The sequence below is a fragment of the Mobula birostris genome, chromosome 15, assembly GCF_030028105.1.
Source record: "Mobula birostris isolate sMobBir1 chromosome 15, sMobBir1.hap1, whole genome shotgun sequence".
NCBI classification, from domain to species: Eukaryota; Metazoa; Chordata; class Chondrichthyes; order Myliobatiformes; family Myliobatidae; genus Mobula; species Mobula birostris.
In genome coordinates, this window is record NC_092384.1 from 30416901 (window position 1) to 30438942 (window position 22042).

The 22042-nt window shown below is 40.6% G+C and overlaps 1 long non-coding RNA gene across 1 annotated transcript in view; it reads left to right on the plus strand.

Annotated features, from left to right (window-relative positions):
* The window catches only part of LOC140210526 (uncharacterized), a 31857-nt gene that overhangs the window by 8363 nt on the left and 1452 nt on the right, over window positions 1-22042 (plus strand). Inside the window, exon 2 of the long non-coding RNA XR_011889252.1 lies at window positions 18008-18086. This is a non-coding gene — a long non-coding RNA (uncharacterized lncRNA). The remainder of the gene's footprint in view (window positions 1-18007; window positions 18087-22042) is intronic.

The window sequence follows — 22042 nt, forward strand, 5'->3', positions numbered from 1 at the left end:
CACCCTGTTGGGCTTCCGTGCCAGGTCCTTAACATTATTAATAAAGTAGTCCAACTAAAAAAAAAATACCTTTTTTTTAAGGTCTTTAGTAACAGATGCTAATCACATTTCTAATTAGCCTGCCTTTATTTTAGCTAAAGCAAATAAACAATAAAAATTTGGAAATCTATTACCAACCAGCTGCCTCTTCTGTGGCATACCACTTCCACTTCTGCTGCCAGTCTCTCTGAGGTGGTAAACACTCACAAGTAAGTTCTCTTCACCTTTCTACACATTCATAGCTCTTGCCCCTCCTGACGACACGACAATGAATATGTCTCGGAATGTTTCCGAATGTAGTATTGCCTCTTGGCCGGTTGGCCGAGTTTACAGTAAACATCTGTCTTGTTGCATGCATTCAAGAAAGCCTTAGGAAAATCTACTTTCATTGTAGTTACTTTGTATTTCCCCTTTTCAAAGATTATAATGATCACAATCATATTATGATTCCTGTTAGAAAAATGTCCTTGCACTTACTATGCGGTTGTTAACAAAATGTGGCATATTGTAGAATATTAACTTTTAATATGACCTGCTCCTTTAAACCTTGGTCTTATCCTCCTTTGCGGCAGCACTTATAACCTACCACTGATCGAAGACCCAAAGCTCCAACATCTCCCTATGTGGTCTCAGGCCAAAGGTTAAAGATACTATTATAAATAACATTGCTTTTGCCAAAGTACTCCCCAACTAGCTGTTTCTCAAGTGTAAACTCCATGCTTGTACATTAACAGGTTGCTCTACAGTGAGAATATCACCGTCACAGCTTTTAGGGTTCAATTGCCAATGTGGCTGGCTTAAAAGCTTAAGTGTTTTAAAACTGCTTGCTTCTTATTTTTAAGAAGCAAAGTGGTAGCCACACCCCACCAATGGACCCACTTAAAGGAATCTAATCGCTCATCCAATTCAGCTCTGGGCAACTTTACACAAGAATTAAGACAGCAGTTTTATATTAGGACAGAATAAAAATCTGTTTGCATTTATAAAACATAGGCAGAGTAATCTTTAAAAATTAAAAATGAATAATTGCATACATATAGATACCGCTAAACACCAGGCCTCAACATGATACAAACAGAGAAGCAGAATTTGTGCTCCATCAGTTGGAGTGATCAATGCTATCACTGTACATCACCAGCTCATAGAACTGTATTATCGATTCCTGACACAGTTCAGAATCCTCATGATCACATGATCCCATGTCAGGTATAAAACAGTAAACAGAAGTATCTTGTAAATAAAAGCAAATATTTTGAAATATAAGGCTCTCCACCAACACTTGACTGATGCGATGCTTAATTTTAAATTGCTGCTGCCATCAGCATGACACTTGAAGTAAAGTTTTCCAAATAGATAGACTCTTCGTGACTGCTTTTCTTTGAAAGGAATGTTCAACATTAATAGAAATCCATTAAAATATTTCTGTGTAGTGGGATCTATCCAAAGCACAGTATTCTGAAACAGCTTCACCCCGGGGACTGGTGATACAGTGCAATAATTCACCTTATTCCAGGCTGATGGAGCAAAACACTCGCAAAATAAAGTTTCAAAGTCAAATAATTTTGGACAGATCCAAACAGGTCTTGTTCCAATGGACACTAAATTACAGTACAGAACAGACTGTCATACAAGTTCAAATCTTGCCATTTTTTCCATATAGCCACCTGGGTGGTCTGTAGTATACTGAATCAAGACTGCCTCTGGTGTGGTTAAGAAGGCAGCTTCACACTGAATCTAACGCCTAGATCACTGAACATGTTGAAACAATTGAAACAGCTCAGGCTCAGAATCTTTTAACTCTGAATTAGCTCGTCAGCTAATCATGAGAGAATAAATGGAATTGCATTTGACTATATCCTTAAATTAAAAAGCAGTACATTTTAAATACATAGGGCATTAATTGCACTGGTCACTGTGGCTAGCAAAATCATACATGGTTTCACAAAGGAGAATGAATTTTCTCAAATAATTTTACTCTACCGATTGCAACTTTAGCTAAAAAAAAAGGGCATTCTTTTTGGAATAGCACAGAAAAGAAAATTTCTTTGAGAATACACCAGTCTTTCAAAGAATGATACATTTAGTATCATTGCTGTCAATTTCCCTATATTTTGTTTTCCTTCAAGCACTTATCCAATATCTGTTCCAAAGCCAAATCATCGATTATGCAAAAAAATCCTGGTTCTTATTGACAACTATCTTAAATCTGTGTCCTCTTAACGCTTTGGATACAATAATATAAATTATCTATGCCTGAGATCTGTAGAAGAGGAATGAGCCTCTACGGACCAAATTCATTGGTTTTGAAGGTAAATAAGGGTTCAAGGGAGATTTTAACTCACAATATATTTGCACCAATACATACAAGTGATGAATGCTACATTCGGAAAAGATGACAGATGGAACACCAATCTATTTTTCTCTTTCTAGAGTTGATAACGCTTCTCTGAGTTTAGCACTTTCTGCTTTATTCGAATTTTTCAAGTAGTCATCATTTTTAATATTTTAAATTGAACTATACTTCGGTTTAATAACGTTAAACTTGTCAAGTACTGAGTAAACTGCTGCAATTATTTCTAAATAACTTACCTGAATTAATTCCAGCTGTTCCCACATATGTCATGCCCAGGATCAATAGTCATGAAATATTATACAGCTAAATCATTTCCTTAAAAAGGCAATTTGTTTCTTATGGGGTTTTTTTTAATTGTTTCAATATCTAAGTGGATAGTATTAGTTCTGGTGAATGGAGTTCTTTCTATTTTGTTTTCAAATGTTTTTATTGTGAAGCAACATCAGCTTAACCACAACCGACAATGTCCTAAAGTACAATGCTTCTTTTTTCTTTTCTTTCTTTTAACAACATAACGAAAGTCAAATGAATGTATGTATAGTAAACAAGCAAAAAGCAAAGGAAACCCTACCAGCTCGTCTCCTTTCCCCTTCCCAGCTTTACCCTCCCCTCACCCCTCCCGTATGTGCTGTTTAGGTCCTACCCCCCCCCCCCCCACATTTAGTTCAGCTGTCGGTCTCTGCTAAATAGAACAGTAATTGTTGCCAGATTTTTTTCAAATTCCTCGAGTCTGTCCTTGATAACGTATCTTATCCTCTCTAGATGCAGAGTATCCATTAATGCAGCCAGCCATTGTCTGAGTGATGGAGTTTCCTCCTTTTTCCAGAACATCAGTATGAGTTTCTTTCCATTAAGTATGTCACAGTTCAGGAGTTGTTGCTGGGTAGCCTGGAATTTATTTGACCTCGTAGAAGTTCCAAAAATTATTAAAATGGGGTCTGGTATTATCTGAACCTTTAGTACCTTCGATAGGACCTCAGATATTTGCTTCCAATACTCTTGTATCCTGGGACATAAAGCATAACTATGTAACAAATTTGCCTCTGAGGACTTGCATTTCTCACACATTGGGGACACCTCTGGGAATATTTTATGAATCCCTACTTTTGGGTAATGCAGTCTATGTAGGATTTTAAATTGTATTAAATAATGCCTGGTATTGATGGAACAGGAGTGAACATACTCCGAAGCCTCATTCCATATAACCTTCTCTATCTCTGTACCCAACTCCTTTTCCCACTCTTTTTAAATATTATCCATTGTTGTATGACACTTGTTTTGTATGGCATCTTACAGATAGGCGATGATGTGTTCTGTCCCTAAACATGATTAAATGAATATCTAATTTATCATGTTCTGCCGTCTCAAAACCATTGTAATAACCAAAGAGTATAGTTCTCTATTTGCAGCAAATGTTATCCCTCTAATTGAAAAGATTAAAAAAATAGAACATAGAATATAGAATAGTACAGCACAGTACAGGCCCGTCGGCCCACAATGTTGTGCTGACCCTCAAACCCTGCCTCCCATATAACCCCACCTTAAATTCCTCCATATACCTGTCTAGTAGTCTCTTAAACTTCACTAGTGTATCTGCCTCCGCCATTGACTCAGGCACTGCATTCCACGCACCAACCACTCTCTGAGTAAAAAACCTTCCTCTAATATCCCCCTTGAACTTCCCACCCCTTACCTTAAAGCCATGTCCTCTTGTATTGAGCAGTGGTGCCCTGGGGAAGAGGCGCTGGCTATCCACTCTATCTATTCCTCTTAATATCTTGTATACCTCTATCATGTCTCCTCTTATCCTCCTTCTCTTCAAAGGGTAAAGCCCTAGCTCCCTTAGAATCTCAGATCATAATGCATACTCTCTAAACCAGGCAGCATCCTGGTAAATCTCCTCTGTGCCCTTTCCAATGCTTCCACATCCTTCCTATAGTGAGGTGACCAGAACTGGACACAGTACTCCAAATGTGGCCTAACCAGAGTTTTATAGAGCTGCATCATTACATCGCGACTCTTAAACTCTATCCCTCAATTTATGAAAGCTAACACCCCATAAGCTTTCTTAACTACCCTATCCACCTGTGAGGCAACTTTCAGGGATCTGTGGACATGTACCCCCAGATCCCTCTGCTCCTCCACACTACTAAGTATCCTGCCATTTACTTTGTACTCTGCCTTGGAGTTTGTCCTTCCAAAGTGTACCACCTCACACTTCTCCGGGTTGAACTCCATCTGCCACTTCTCAGCCCACTTCTGCATCCTATCAATGTCTCTCTGCAATCTTTGACAATCCTCCACACTATCTACAACACCACCAACCTTTGTGTCGTCTGCAAACTTGCCAACCCACCCTTCTACCCCCACATCCAGGTTGTTAATAAAAATCATGAAAAGTAGAGGTCCCAGAACAGATCCTTGTGGGACACCACTAGTCACAATCCTCCAATCTGAATGTACTCCCTCCACCACGACCCTCTGCCTTCTGCAGGCAAGCCAATTCTGAATCCACCTGGCCAAACTTCCCCGGATCCCATGCCTTCTGACTTTCTGAAAAGCCTACTGTGTGGAACCTTGTCAAATGCCTTACTAAAATCCATGTAGATCACATCCACTGCACTACCCTCATCTATATGCCTTGTCACCTCTTCAAAGAACTCTATCAGGCTTGTTAGACACGATCAGCCCCCTCACAAAGCCATGCTGACTGTCCCTGATCAGACCATGATTCTCTAAATGCCCAGAAATCCTATCTTTAGGGATCTTTTCCAACAGCTTTCCCACCACAGACGTAAGGCTGACTGTCTATAATTACCCGGACTATCCCTACTACCTTTTTTGAACAAGGGGACAACATTCACCTCCCTCCAATCCTCCGGTTCCATTCCTGTGGACAACGAGGACGTAAAGATCCTAGCCAGAGGCTCAGCATTTCCCTGCAAAAACATCATCCCAATTCACACCCGCAAGTTCTAGCCTTATAGCCTCATAATTTGCCCTTCCCCAATTAAAAATTTTCCTGTCCTCTCTGACTCTATCCTTTTCCACGATAATGCTAAAGGCCAGGGAGCAGTGGTCACTGTCCCCCAGATGCTCACCCACTGAGAGATCTGTGACCTGACCCGGTTCATTACCTAGTACTAGATCTAGTATGGCATTCCCCCTTGTCGGCCTGTCCACATACTGTGACAGGAATCCGTCCTGGACACACTTAACAAACTCTGCCCCATCTAAACCCTTGGAACTAATCAGGTGCCAATCAATATTAGGGAAGTTAAAGTCACCCATGATAACAACCCTGTTATTTTTGCACCTTTGCAAAATCTGCCTCCCAATCCCAACCAAAAAGATTTTCTTTTACCTATACCAGCGAACCCCTCTTTTATCTCCTCATGTATAGATGGGGCCTTTGATGCATGACGAGAATTAGGGATACACAGTGTTGGAGACTTATACATACAAGGGATTTTTGCGTCATTTCGGCAGCTCCAGGACAAATTTGGATTGCAAAAGAGTATCTCCAGCTAAGACACTATATAAGTTCATTCTATTTTGTGTACAGTTGGATTTTGTACAACACTGCTGAATGATCCTTGCACATGGGCGAGTCAAGGAAGGACTGTGTGGATCATACACCTCTCAAGAGCCTGCCATTTGCTTTCAGACGTGAAGATATTTATTTCATCTAAATCCATGTTTGCAGAAATAGTTAAGATTTTAATGACATAATGCTAATTTTTTTGTTATTAATGTTCCACCGATTCTGGGCATTAAAATCCTGGCTTATTCTTTATACAAGAAAGGGGTTTAAATTATAAGAAACATTTGTTAATGGAATCATTAAGAATGCTTTCTACTAAAAAAAAATGTAGTTTTAAAATCATCTCCTACTTGAGATGGGCAATTCAGTGGTTAGATAAATATTCCAGGAAATATATTAACGGTGTTTCCAGGTGCCTCCACTTACGTCACTGCTCTCCAAGTTGGATAAGGACAATGCTCCAATTATAAGTTCAGCAGGAACCAATCCCACGTGAGGTAAGAGTAACTCCTTCAAATCAACTCCAACCCAGATCATCATTTTTCTGTATCAATGTGATGCATTTTCCATTTTACATGAAATGAGATTAGCAATTAGTGACAATGTTGAGACAACTTAGTGAGGTAGGTCCATAATCACTGGGAACTTATTTGTGAAAATCCATATTTAAATTCCCTTAGGCCCTCACTGCTTTAGACAGAGGAGGCTTTCTCCTCATCAGTCTAGGTTATATTTAATCTACAGAAGTTGTAGCAATAAAAAATATTTCCTCATGATACAGCTGATAGTTCTAATCATTTCATCATTGCTTATCCCTCATTCCTGTTTTCAACAACACAATCTAACATTGAATTGTTTCACAATTGACTTTGTGAAAGATATTATAATTCTGGTCACCGCCAATTTCCACAGCAAACCCACAGATCAGTGATTAAATGATCTTAACTCCCTTCCTTCTCACTGACCTACTTCCATCCCATAATGCAGTTTTCGTCTTCTTGTATTATTTCTGAGTTGAACATATTGCCCTGACACTCCAGCGGCGTTGTTGCTGAATAACCCCTACTAGTCTTGTTTCCCTCCCATTCCATGAAAGACCTTTGATTATGTTATAGAGTTCCCCTTTGAAAGAACAACAGCAGCAACCACCAATCTCTGAGCAACCTCACTGAACTGGTGTAGCTCAGACCTCATGATCTGTAGTGTAGTTCAGACAGTTCTGATCAAATGAAGGTCATTAATTAAACAGCTGAAGATGCACACTGCCATGAGGAATATCTGCAATGAAAATCTAGGGCTGGGATGATTAACTTTCAACAATCACAACCATCCCACATTATGCAGAGTATGACTCCAACTACAGAAGTGTTTTCCCTTTAATGCTCTTTGACCTCTGATTATGTTCCAGTATTTCTTTTTGAAGGAGCAACAGCAGTAATTCAAAGTTTCAAAGTACATGTATTATCAAAGAATATATAAATTATACAACCTTGAGATTTTTTGATTAGAGGCAGCCACAAAGCAAGAAGCCTGCAAGAGCCTAATAAAAGAAGTGTTGCATCCAATATGCAGAGAAAGGGGAAAAACACACATAAATTTTGCAAACAGTCGAAGCCAGCAAAAGCCTAGTGCAAACCAAAGTGGTCCTTAGATCTGATCCCAGGAGCAGCCCGGAGTAGGCCCAAATCCTTGGTAATTACTTATGTTTGAGTCACTATCTTGACCCTCTGTTGTCCTTCTGGTGAGGGTACCCCCACAGTGCTGTTGCAGAGGGAATTCCATGAATTTGACATGATGACAATGAAGGAATGGTGAAATATTTCAGAGCTAGGATGTGTGCGGCCTAGAGACAAGCATGCAAGTGTGGTGTTTCCATGCTCCTGCTCACACACAACTTCAAGGGAAATTGTTTGTTTTGCAATATTTCATGTTACCAACATTGGTACAAGATAGTTGCTCATTGAACATTTAAACCAGCAAGTTAAAGATGTCTACAACAGGAATTCTGCAGATGCTGGGAATTCAAGCAACACACATCAAAGTTGCTGGGAATGCAGCAGGCCAGGCAGCATCTCTAGGAAGAGGTGCAGTCGACGTTTCAGGCCGAGACCCTTCGTCTGACCCTTCAGCCTGAAATGTCGACTGTACCTCTTCCTAGAGATGCTGCCTGGCCTGCTGCGTTCACCAGCAACTTTGATGTGTGTTAGTTAAAGATGTCTGTCAGTATTTCCTTGTCCCCAATGTTACATGGTGAATTTATCTTTTGCTTTGAAGTCTAGAGCAGGCCATTGCTCTGGGTTCTAACTACTTCTGGATGAGACATTCACCATAAGACATTGGAGCAGAATTAGGCCATTCAGCCCATCAAGTCTGCTCCACTATTACATCATGGCTGATTTACTCTCCCTCTCTAACCCCTTCTCCTGCCTTCTCCCAGTAACCTTTGATGTTCTTACTAACCAAGAGCCTATCAACCTCCGCTTTAAGTATACCCAATAATTTGGCATCCACAGACATTTATGACAATGAATTCCACAGATTCACCACCGCCCTTTGGCTAATGGGCACCGCGGTGGTGTAGCAGTTAGTGCCATGCTACTATAGTTCAGGGTGTTGGCGTTTAGAGTTCAATTCTGCTGCCATCTGTAAGAAATCTGTATGTCCTTCCCACGAGCGCATGCGTTTCCTCCCACATTCCAAAGATATGTCAGATAGTAGATTAATAGGCCATTAGAAGTTGTCCTGTGCCTAGGCTAGGTTTAAATGTTGCAGGGCTATGCGATTCATTGGGCCAGAAGAACTTGTCCTGTGATGTATCTCTAAACTAAAAATAAATAAATAAATAAATCTCTCCTCATCTTGGTTCTAATGGGATGTCCTTTTACTGTGAGGCTGTATCCCCTGATTTTAGACTCCCACTCTGACATCCTCTCCACGTCCATTCCAGCTAGGCCTTTCAATAGTTAATAGATTTCAATGAAATCTCCCACAATTCTTCTAAATTCCGGTGAGCACTGGCTCAGTGCCCTCAATCAATCCTCATATGTTTCCCAGGATCATTCTTGTGAACCTCCTCTGGATCCTCTCCAATGCCACATGTCTTTTCTTAGATGAAGGGCCAAAACTGCTCACAAGTATTCTAAATGTAATCTAACTTACTTACTGCCCATTATGTCTGCTGGCAGACAGGAAGTCATTCCTGCCTGTGGCCATCAAACTTTACAACTCCTCCCTTGGAGGGTCAGACACCCTGAGCCAATACGCTGGTCCTGGACTTATTTCCTGGCATAATTTACATATTAATATTTAACTAGTTATGTTTTTATTACTATTTATTATTTATGGTGCAACTGTAATGAAAACTAATTTCCCCTGGGATCAATAAAGTATGACTATGACTATGACTATGATCAGGGCAGCAACAAAGGTCCACCATTTTCTTGGCAGTGTTCACAGCTTCCTTCATGGTTCCTTCTTAGCTCCCGCTACCATTAGTCGTGCAAGTCCTGGGTGGAGATTCAGGAGTACAGTCACACATAGATGTAGCAGGATTCTTCATTGCTGTTTCCGTAACAGTTTTGTTTGACCAGTCAGGGTTGTTAGGCCTGAGCTGAACTCCCAAACCTGGAGGACTGGTGGACCATTCTTAATCTGACCTGTACCCTTTGACTTGTTTGGCATTGGTAACCCTACCAAGAATCAAAGCATAAAGCCCTGACTCCAGCCAGTATAGCTTTCCGGGTCATCGAGACATACAAGCCTCCAAACCACAACAAGGTTGTGGACCTCTTGGAGGAAGTGTAGTCCAGGTGTCACCTTAAATATACAGAACATGTTAACAGAACAGGAAGCTAATTCTTAAAAAAGATCTGGTTGCTATCTCAATTAGCTACTATCGGTTGGTGTGTGGTAGAATGGAGAGGAAATGGGATTCGTATAAGGTTGGTGTTAGGTCAGTATAGACTAATGAGAAAGAGAACCTGTTTTGTGTGCTGCATGACTCTAGTTTAATAAGAAAGGCTTTGATGGGTGAGAGTGGGACAACACCAATCTGAAACAAAGAGATGAATGCATTCTGATACAACATAACCTGCTTTGGTCCATTTGCAAGTCATTTCTTAACGTACTTCAATTTGCAGCACAAACACGCCCACTATTAGCTGAGCTAAGAATATTAGTTCAGCTAAGAGAAGCCACAACTGTGGGTGCTCTAGATCCCTTCAAGAGCTTTAGGTTCAGAGCTTGAAGAATGTTTAGATATTATTTAAATTTACATCTCTGGAACTGCTAACATCCCAAAAGAAATTTCTACACGTTCTCTTCTTGTCAGGCATAGTCCATGGGAAAAGAAACAGACATTGTTTCAGGTGGTTGAACATTCATGACACCTAAATGCTAGTTTTAAGCAGCTAACACATAAAATATCCCATTGTCCCAGAACTGACATTGCTGAGCAAAACTATATAAATTATAAAATATAAGTCAAAAAAATAATAATTCTGTCTGATACATATTTAGGGGAGATGAGGAAGAATGGTTCCTGCTTTCAGCACTAACAAATATAATTAAATGCCTGAGAGTTCATTGAAAGAAGTTGTATTCTCACTGAGTACTTAAAGTGGATGATGCTCAAAATTTGAGCATACTGCAGTCCCATGCTTCTGATCTTTGACGAGCATTGCAAAGGGTGGAAAGCCAGTTATGGGTCCTTCACTTGCATTATTCTGGGACATGGCTTAGATGGCATTCAGTCTATCCTGACTGCCTGTCCCCCGGCATGTATCTGCTGATATTCTTGACGTGTTCCATATCTAACGGTTGACCAGGGACTAAAGTGTATCTTGAATATTTTAGTTCTAACTTATTACTAACTTGTGCATGAAAGAAGTAATTACAATCAACAGAACAAAGCAAAGAAGCTGAGGTGGATGTGATAAGCATATTTTAAACAATAGAATTGATAGCTTCATAAATATTGAGAAGCACAGTATAAAATAACACAGTGGAAATTTCAGAATCAGAAACAGATTAGTATCAATCAATGTTAATTATTATCAGATGGTCTGTTTTGTGGCAGCAGTAAAGTGCAAGACATAAAAAAGAACTATAAGCTACAATATAAAAAAACAAAATAAATAAATAGGGCAAAAGAGGAATAGCTAAGTCGTGTTCATGAGTTTAAGGACCATTCGGAAATCTGATGGAGGAAGGGAAGAAGCTGTTCCCAAAATGTTTTGTATGCATCTTCAGGCCTGTACCTCCTTCCTGATGGTAGTAATGAGGAGCAGGCATGTCCTGGGTAGTAAGGGACTTTAAAGATGGGTGCTGCCTTCTTGAGGTACTGCCTTTTGATGATATCCTCAAGAGTGGGGAGACTTGTAGCTGTGATAGAGCTGGCTGACTGTACAACCCTTTGCGTCCTCTTTTGATCTTGTGCATTGAAGCCTCCATACTAAACAGTGATGCAACCAGTCAGAATGTTCTTCTTGGTACATCTGTTGAAATTGACTAGTCTTTGGTGACATGCCAAATCTCCTCAAGTGCCTCATGAAGTATAACCATTGGCATGCCTTTCATTTATAAATAAATTATGCCAAGAAATTTTAAGTTAATCTTCTCCTTGGAAATTAATATTTTGCCCGTTGTCAGTGGTTTACAAATACTTGCTGCAATATCCGAAAGTCAAAGAGTTACAAAAAGAAAATGCTTGACAATCTGCATGAGAGAACCTGGCAGATAAAGTAGATCTGTGTTATTGGACAAATCCATGTAACCTTTTCTGCCTCTTTTTTTTGGAAGATTATTTTCAAGGCAACTTTATGCGAAGGAATTGTCACCAACACTTCATTAAAGTTGGCAATGGTTCTCTGTATCTGTGCTTTATTGTTGCTGAAGTAGCCTAGCTGTGCGTGCAATAGAAACAAACAATTTGTCAAAGGAACACCAGCTTTAGTGTTTATTAATGAAGTCACAGCCAACAATTCCCATCTACCAGCCTCTTAAATAACGCGCACAGTCAACTGAAGACATAAACCACAGTCAATTCATTCATTTGTGAACGGCACATTGACTAAAATCTCACCAAAAATTTCTATAAGCTTTATATCAATGTGCTAAAATTAATATAACTTCTTTACAAAAGAGGCTTTTGTAACTTTTGCCTTGAAACAAAAGTATTATTTTTATTTCCCACATTGAACCCAAAAGTTCAGCACTCTGATAAATTCTTTAAATAGGGAAGCCTAGTTGAGAAAAAACAGGACGTGACTTGGTGTATTGCAACAGAACAGATGCAGAGTTCAAATCGGATCTGAACTGACATCCTTTGGGTGTCAAGCAGCCCTCATGTTTTCTGCATACACAAACTGAATTACGCTTGTAAAACGCCGAGTGGGTTTTGACACAGCCAAGTAAATTCTGCATTTACAACTAATTGGAGCTGAACCTGGGCCTTTCAGTAATAATTTCCCATCTATCTTTCAACGTTAAATGCAAATAAAGCAGGACATCTAATTGACATTATTTACAGATCACCCGTACACTTAATATAATTTTATAAATAATCAAAGAATACATATCAAAAGAAAGTCATAATTTTGTTTGGCTGGATCATGGTAAAATTAAATTAAATTAGACAGTTAGCTGGCTCCCTGTGAGAGACATTGACTAGACATATACCTTCAGGCCATGTTGAAATTGATATATCAAGCTTTCAAATTGCAGAGAAAAGCACAGGGTATTTTAATTGATCATTAGTAACCTGATTAGTGCAGATTAAATCAAGCGATACCGATACTCTGTTTTCAGTACAAACTTTAGAACAAATTGAAGTTTACAAGATCTTTCAGTGGGAAAGGCACAGTAAGTTTCAAGTGCATGCAAACTGTCTCTTATCACTTGTAACCAGGTAGCTTCTTGTGTTGCAACTTTACACTTTCAGTGTGAAACACCCCAAAGATATATAAAAAAAGGTAGTGTAGATGCAGATCTGTTTCCTGGACAATGATCCTTTGAGTCCATTGGCTCTGCAGTCTAGTTGTTTTAATCTGTCTACATTCAGATCCAGAGGGATTTCTCTTATCAGTAGCGGTTTTATGTTTTCAGACTGGGCTCTGGGTCCCAGAATGTAATGGCTCAACGGGCAAATTCTCTTTTCTGGGGGAGAACAACACAGAAATTACATATTTTGGAAAAAACATTAAATTGAAGCTCAGTCTGCCCTCAGACGGAAATGATCAAGCACATAAACTTTATCGAAGGAGTTCTCAGCAGCCCTGGTCGATAAACTAACCTGCCGTCTTCACCATTAAAAATAGATAGTACATCCATTTTCTCACTGCTGTTTAATAGGATGTTCCTTTCCCCCTACTTCTGTCCATCTGTGACTGTACTTCATTGGTCATAAAATTCAGAAAGATGACATTTCAATAAATGCCCTTATTAATTATCTATGAGATGTTGTCACCAATTAAATTTTCATTCCCGCAAATCACTATTAAAATTATGTTACTAAAGAATGCATTTCTTAGATTTTTTAGAATCACAATAGATTTTTATTGGGACAACTTACAACAATAATTTTTTACTGGAAATTGTTTCTTTATTATCTTCACTATATTGCTTTGAGTGGCAGAATAGCCCATATTCAAAGACTCAGCTGCCAGCCTAGGTGAGTATGTTCCCACCATCGTGGATTTTATCAGTAAGTGTGTTGAAGACTCTGTACTGAAGAGGACAACCAGAAACCATGGATGAACCAGGAGATTCACTCTCTTCTAAAGTCTAAGTCTACAGCATTTAAATCAGGTGACCCTGACCTTTAAAAGAAATCAGGATATGACCATCATGAAGCTATCAAAGATACTGAGAAGGAGTATCAGTTCAAAATCAAGCCTCAGTGCAAATGTCAACTGTGACCGGGTTTCCATACTATAACAAATTACAAAATGAAGTTGGGGAGCATCGCTGACAACAGCACATGCCTGCCCAAGGTGCTTACTGTGATCTATGCACATTCGAACAGAAGGGAGTGGGTATGTCACTAACCACTCTGACCGTCTCCAGTTCACCTGAAACTACAGTCACTGTTGCTGATGTGAGATCGGAGAGTGACCGGGCCCAGCTGGCTGTGTCCTTAGATCCTGTGCAGATCAGCTGGCAAGGACATTTTAATAGTTTAATAGTTCACTCATTCCATTTAATACCAGGGGATGTATACAATATACAACCTGAAATTCCTGTTCTTCACAGACATCCATGAAAACAGAAGAGTGCCCCAAAGAATGAGTGAGAATAAAAAAGTTAAGACCTCAAAGCCCCCCTACTCCTCTCTCCCATGCACAAGCAGCAGCAGAGCAATGACCCTCCCTTTACCCCTCCCACGCTTCAGCAAAAAAGGCTTCAGCACCCTCCACCCACAGGAAAGACCATAATCTGCAGTGCAACAAAAACTAGTCTCTCACCCGATTCAACATGCCACATTTGCAGAATTTGTTAACCCCTCCCTGCTTCAGGCCGTGGTTGCCATCTATTTTAAGAAGACCACTATCTTTTTATTGAAGTTCATCATACAAGTACCCAAAAAAAAAAACAAGATAATGTGCCTTAATATCTACAGCCTAGTGGTTCTGACATCATGATGTGTTTCAAGAGGCAAGTCAAGGCACACATCAACTCCGGCCTTCCTGACAATCTCAACCCTCTGCACCAAAACAGGTCTATGGCAGAAGCTATCTCCCTGGCCCTACAGTAAGTTCTGAAATATCTGGACAATGAAGATATCTACATCAAACTATTGTTTATTGATCATATTTCCATCTTCAATGCTACTATTTCAAGAAAACTCATCATCAAACTCCAGACCCTAGGAGTCAATGCCTCGCTCTGCAACTCCCAGCCTAATTGGGCAAGTTTGGTCAAAGGCAAAGGTCTTAAGATGTGTGAAAAAAATGTAGAGGTATAAAGAATTAAGGAGAGCTATTCTGACTTGAAGTCTCAGGAGCAGATGGGCAGTGGTGAGGAGTTGATGAAAATTGAGAACTACAGAAGATTAGAGTGGGATCTCTAGAGATAATTCTGAGCTTAGGAGGCTGCAGTGTTGCAGACTGAATAATTGAGGAGGAAAGAATGGATATTATAAAATTTTATTTATTGTAAAAAAATGGTACAACCTGACATGAAAATGGTTGAGAGCAGTTGCTTGTTTGTATTCTCAGAATACATATGAAATGGATCGTTCAGAAATGAAGCAAGTATTAGGCCATATAAATATTCTAAAACTAAGCAAAGGTCTCTTGGGCTTTGATCCTTATTAGGATCAAGGTCTCCAAATGTATCCTAGTCCTGCCTGGCCAGGATTTCTCATGGGGCAAAATGGAGGTTTAAGTTACGAGTTTCCTTTTTAACCGTACAAAATCTATACTATTGTCAAGTAGTTGAACTAAGATTTGATCTTGAAATAGCTAATAATAATTGAGAAATATCAGAGCTATCAACTTGTCCACAATGTTGTATCACTGGTAAAAGAAGGGTTTAAGGGGAGAAAGATGGAGATTTTCACATTTCTGAAGTTATGATTAATACATTGTCTTCAATTATTTTGAAGGCTATTTACACATATGTATCAGTAATGTTCGTGCCTTTCCCCATTCTTTCATTTTGAAATGACCCAACATTTTAGCATCTTGGACTGTTGGGATTTGTCATAATTCAGTTTCTTTTTCTCAATTGAAATTTTATTTCTTGATACTCAATCTGTAGCTTTCTTTTTAGTTATTTTTGTATCTTCCAACTACAGATAAGTTTAAATGTAACTCACCACCGTGCTGAGTCATTTGATGTTTGTAGGTGAATTTGCAAGTTCTTAAGAATGGGAATGACTTACCAAACGCATCTAATCTTAAATTGCTGCCTCATTGAAATAGTTAAGAGCAATAGAATCTACTGCAGACATCTCAAAATCGCAGGGCATTCAGTTGCCAATTCAAAGTTCCCATGGTGAAAATGTTTAGTTACATTTAAGGTACAAGTTTAATTTCTTGAGGCCTCCATTGGTTGAGATCGACAATGGATGTTGTATCCCAGCTGCCTACAGGGCAGTACAATAGGGAGAGGAACCTAATGTACATGTTGCCCATGTGGCTGGCTCCCCTTCTTCACACAGCTGATGAATCCAAAGGAACAGCAGAGATTGATACAATCTGGCACCAGTGACATTGCAGGAGTTGCCAGTCAATGTTGAGCTCTACAAGCTTAAGAATATTGATCTTAATTGAGATTTTCAGATTGGAAGATAAAATTTGTGTGATGAACTAGAAAACACAAAAGGGGGGAAGCAGAAGGGGTTAATTGCTTTATTGGAGTGAAGTTAACTGCTTTATTGGCATAAAATGTCATCAGTCCTGGCTGTTTTATTGCATACAGTTCAAAAATCTTTTTTTTTAGCTGAGACCAGTACAAATTCTGGTCTCACTGGCACTAGCTAGCATAAGCTGAATCCTTTGTTTCTCCCTGTTTTCATTAAGAGTTGGGTGGTTGCCTTTCCCAAAAGACATCCTGAACTCAGCACAAGGCGTACTTTTATAGTCTGATATAGTCAGATCCTTCCAAAGCTGTGCAAAAATTATTTTGCCAGATTGGGTATGGGATTTTAAAGCTAGATTACCTCTATCGACCATACCTGGTTTATTTGAATTCTTACTCATTTCTGTAGACCCTTAAAAGTCTACTCCATGAAATCAGACTCTTAACCAATAACAATCTGAAAGGGAAACCAGCACCCTTCCTCATCCCAACATCAACTATACCGCATCCCAACATGCACCACACCGCATCCCTACATGCACCACACCGCATCATAACACCTACTTCACCTCATTCCAAGATGCACCACATTCCATCCCAACACCCACTTCACCTCATCCCAACACTCACCACACTGCATCCCAATATGCACAACATCTCATCCCAACATGCACCACACCACATCCCAACACCCACTTCACCTCACCCCAACGACTACCACACTATACCCCAACACCCATCACACCGCATCCCAACATGGACAACACCTCATCCCAACAACCACTTCATCTCATCCCAACAACCACTTTACCTCATCTCAACACCCACCACTCCTCATCCCAACACCCACTGCACCGCATCCCAACATACATAACACCTCATCCCAACATGCACAACACCTCATCACAACATGCAAAACATCCCATTCCAACACGCACCACACCTCATCCCATCATCCATCACACCACATTCCAACATGCACCACACCTCATCCCAACACCCATCCACATATTTCAATATTTATTCAATTATTTTGGAATCTGGGTATCATTATTAAGACCAGGATCTCTAGTCTATTCCCACTGCTCTTGAGAAAGTGGTGGTGAACTACTGCAGTCCTTCTGATGAAGGCCTTCCTCCAGTGCTATTGGGAAATAATTTCCTGGATTTAAACCCGGAAATAGCAAAGAAATCACAATTGCAATTATAATTTGCCTATCTCCTTCTGGCTCGTACCCCGTCCCCTTCCCCTTCCCCCACCTTCTTATTCTGGGTTCTTCCCCTTTCCTTTCCAGTTCTGACAAAGGTTCTCAACTTGAAATTAAAGTCTGTAATGAGCCTTGTGGCCCATCAGGCTGGTGCTTATGGCGGTTTCCATGGCATGAAGCGACTGAGAGTACGAGACTCACCCCCCCCACCCCCCCGCCCAGATAGGACGCCAGTCTATCATGAGGTTAACCCCCAGCATTCTTGCCAGTACCCATTCTCAGTTGGGTAGACTGGACCATTGTGTGGTTAACTGCCTTGCTCAAGGAAACACGTGCTGCCCCGGCCGAGGCTCGAACACACGACCTTCAGATTGCTAGTCCAATGCCCTAACCACTTGGCCATGTGCCACACTCAGCCTGAGATGTCAACTGTTTATTTTTTTCAATAGATGCCGCCTGACATGCTGAGTTCCTCCAGTATTTTGTGTGTGTTACTCAGAATTGGAGTTAGTTTATTATTGTCACGTGCATAGATATAATGAAAACCTGTTTTTTTTGTAGATCAGAAGTTTATCGAGGTAATAAAGAAAATATAACGTGTAGAATATAATGCTACAGCTGCAGAGAACATGTGGTGCAGGTAAGCAAGGGCCAGAACGGAATTGCTCTGTCGTGGAAAATAGAGACTATTCTTTCTCTATCCTGACATACACTCTGAAGATGGAAAGGCTTTGTGGTATCAAAAAATGAATCACTCATCACAGGATACCCAGATTCTAGCTCGCTCTTGTAGCTGTGCAAGCATGGTCCTCTTCACTTGCTGATGAGTTGTAAAGGGAATTGAACATTGTGTCATTATCAGGAAACATCCTCAGCTGACTTGTTGGAAAGAAGGAAGGGAGGTCACCGATAAAGCAGCTGGAAATGGTTAGGCTAAGGACGCTTTACTTTGAACTTTGAACTTTCCTGAGAAACTCCTGCAGTGATATCTTGGAACTGGAATAACTGACTTCTGACAGCCAGAATGTTTGTCTGAGCTGTAACTCCAACCACTGAAGCACCTTCTCTTGATGCCCACTTACAGGTCCCCTCCAGGTTATAAATGTCCAGCTTATCGATGCTGAGTTTGGGAGATTGGTGGGATGGATGGGAATGGACTTGCCAGCTGTAGCGGGGCTGTGAGCATCATCTGTCGAGTGTGAACAGGTAATTTCAGCTGGCGTTCTCTCTTCAGCTTCCCCCTACTATGCCAAGCTGCAGCGGTCAGGAGTCTGGGTCAAACCAAGGAGAGCTGGGAGTGCTGAGCAGAGTGATTCAGTAACTCACTCTTCTGACACTTAGTTGCTCATTCCCCTTTAACAACTGTTTCTCTGATCCTCTCCCACACTCTGGTTTTTTTCTTTTCCAACATACAAACAGTTTCCTGTAGGTAGGTGTCCAAAACTACACACAATACTCCAAATTAACCTTCACCAATGTTTTATACAACTTCCACATCACATCCCATCTCCTGTACTCAAAACTTTGAGTTATGAAGGCCAAATTGTCAAAAACTTTCTTTATGACCCTATTTACCTGTGATGCCACTTTCAATGAATTATGGACCTGTACTCGTAGATCCCTCTGTTCTGCAGCACACCTCAGTGCCCTTCCGCTCACTGTGTAAGATGTACATGTGACAAATAAGCTTTAATCTTGAATCTGTTAGTCATAGTCATAGAAAAGTTCAGCACAGGAACAGGCCCTTCTGTTCATCTAATCCATGCCAAACCATTTAAACTGCTAGCCCCATTAACCTGTACTCACCATGACATTCTCCAGATGAACCAACCCAATGTACCTTGGCTGGTCCTCCCAAAGTTCAACTCATCACACTTGTCTGCATTAAATTATATCTGCTATTTTTCCAGATGGTCTAGATCCCACCGTAAGCTTTGATAGTCTTCCTTGCTGTCCACTACATCCCTAATCTTGGGGTCATTCGCAAATTTCCTGATCCAGTTAACCACATTATCATCCAGATTATTGATGTTGATGACAAACAACAATGAACCCTGCACCAGTCCCTGTGGTCCTCCACTAGTCACAGGCCTCCAGTCAGAGAGGCAACAACCTAAGACTACTCTCTAGCTTCTCCTGGAAAGCTAATGTCCAATCCTATTTACTACCTCATTTCGAACGCCAAGTGACTGACCTTCTTGACCAACCTCCCATGCAGGACCTTGTCATATGCCTTGCTGAAGTCCATGTAGACAAAGATCCACTGCTTTGCCTTCATCAACTTTCATTGTAATTTCCTCAAAAACTCCACAAGATTGTTTAGACACGATCTGTCATGCACAAAGCCATGATGAATTTTCTTAATCAGCCTTTCTTAAACAGCAGAACAACATTAGCTATCCTCCAATCCTCCAGTACCTCACCTGTCACTCAGGGTCTGAGGGAACACCTTGTCAGGCCCTAGGGATTTGCCCACCCTGATTTGCCTGAAGAGAGCAAACACCTCCTCCTCTGTAATCTCTTTTGACACCACACATACTGTAGATTAAAATTCTGATCTTCCAAAGGACCAATTTTGTCCCTTGCAATCCTTTTGCTCTAATATATCTGTGGAAAACCTTAGGATTCTCCTTGTCCTTATCTGCTAGAGCAAGCTTATGCCTTCTTTTAGCCCTCCTGATTTCTTTCTTGTGTTCTCTTGGATTTCTTGTACTCCACAAGTACCTCATATGTTCCTACCTGCCTAAACCCCTACTATACACCTTCCTTTTTTTCTTAACCAGGGCCTCTCCTGAGGTTTCCTAAACCTGTTGTCCTTGCTTTTTATTCTGACAGGCACATAATCTCAAAGTTTCACTTTTGAAGGCCTTCCACTTCCCAAGTACACCTTTGCCAGCAAACAGTCTGCCCCAATCCACACTTGGTAGAATCTCAACCTGAGGATCAAACCTATCATTTTTCATAATAACCAATCTCCTATCACCACAGTTCGCTTCTTCTCCTCCTTCCCTTCTGAACCACAGAGCCAGACTCAGTGCTAGATATCTGATTGCTGTGATGTTCCTCTACTAGTTTATTCCTAACCCCCCCCCCGCCCCGCATCAGTATCCAAAGTGGTATATCTGCTGTTGATGGGAATGGACTGGGATACTCTGCAGTGGGTTCTAACTCCTTTCCCCTTCCTGGCTGCCATCCTGTGTCCTGTGTCCTGTGTCTTGGGTGTAGCAAGTTGTGATTATCACGCCCACAGCCTCCCAAGTGATCCAGAGTTCATCCAGCTCCAACTTCTTATTGTTTTTGAAGTGATACTTTGTTTCACAGTTTTCACCTGGTATATGTGCACTCCAGTGGCATGTTCTTGAGGCTCTCAACCCTGTACTGAATGCTCCTTCTGTGTTTTGAGTAGTTATGGCTCAGGAGCTTCCAGGAATTTCTTTCTAACGTAGACCCATATTGGAGAGCTGACATCAGTCAACAGCATTGTCAACAACACTTTCCCTCATATTGCTGATGATCAAGAGTAGACTGATTGGACAATAATTAGCTGGACTGGAATTGCCCTGCTTTCTGTGGATCGGGCATGTCTGGGCAATTTTCTACAGGGTAAACTGGAGGCCAGTGAAGCATAAACCACTCTCAGAATCATATTGGAATTACATTAAATCATTGTCCCTTTACGAGATTCATTTTATCATTTTCCAAGATATTTACATCTTTCAAAATGTCGTGTATATTATTTTTAAACATTGAAACTCCCACTGCAGCACAGAGTTTATTTGTACTGGGTTTTAGTATGTGATACATGAACGGTGAATAAACGAATTATATTGCCGTACAGGAAGAACAGCTCAGAAATGACAGCAAGACTGATTCAACGACACAACATCACAGTTACTTGCAAACTAACTGCAGCTTTGAGGAGGAACCTACCAAAACTCAAAGCACAGCAAAATGTGACTGATAAAACAAATGTTATATACAAAATCCAGTCTAGTGACTGTGACAAGTAATACGTTGGTCAAGTAGGAAGAAAACTATCGACCAAGCTACATGAGCATCAGCTAGCAAGCAAAAGGCAAGACCCACTGTAGATGGTATCAGTTCATGAAGACCAAGAAGGACACCAGTTCAGTGGGATGACAACCAGAGGCTTGACTCAAACAAGGACAAGAAAAGAATGAGAATTTCTTAAGGCATGGCTCTCTACAGAAGGATCCATCAGCAAGCACGTTGACGCAGATCCGGTATACTGTATGAACTTTTATGGAGAAAAGAGAAACAACAATGTCAACAATCAAAGAATTGCCAGTAATCTCAGGATCTGGACAGCAAAGCAAACACTTCCAACAGATCTCCTTCAAAGCTAGCCAATCAGAATCTTCTACTGCTAAACTGTTCACTGTGTTTTGAACCAACCAACCAGATCACAATTTCTAATCAATATCCATTCGGACTCCGGAGGAGTATATAAGCCAGCATTCTGAGGCGACAACACCATCAACTGCGCACTGATAATGACTTCTTGACTGGAGCCGAATCCTCTGCAAACATTTTGCCAAGCTCGGTGATCAACCAGCCTTCCAAATAGCCAACTCA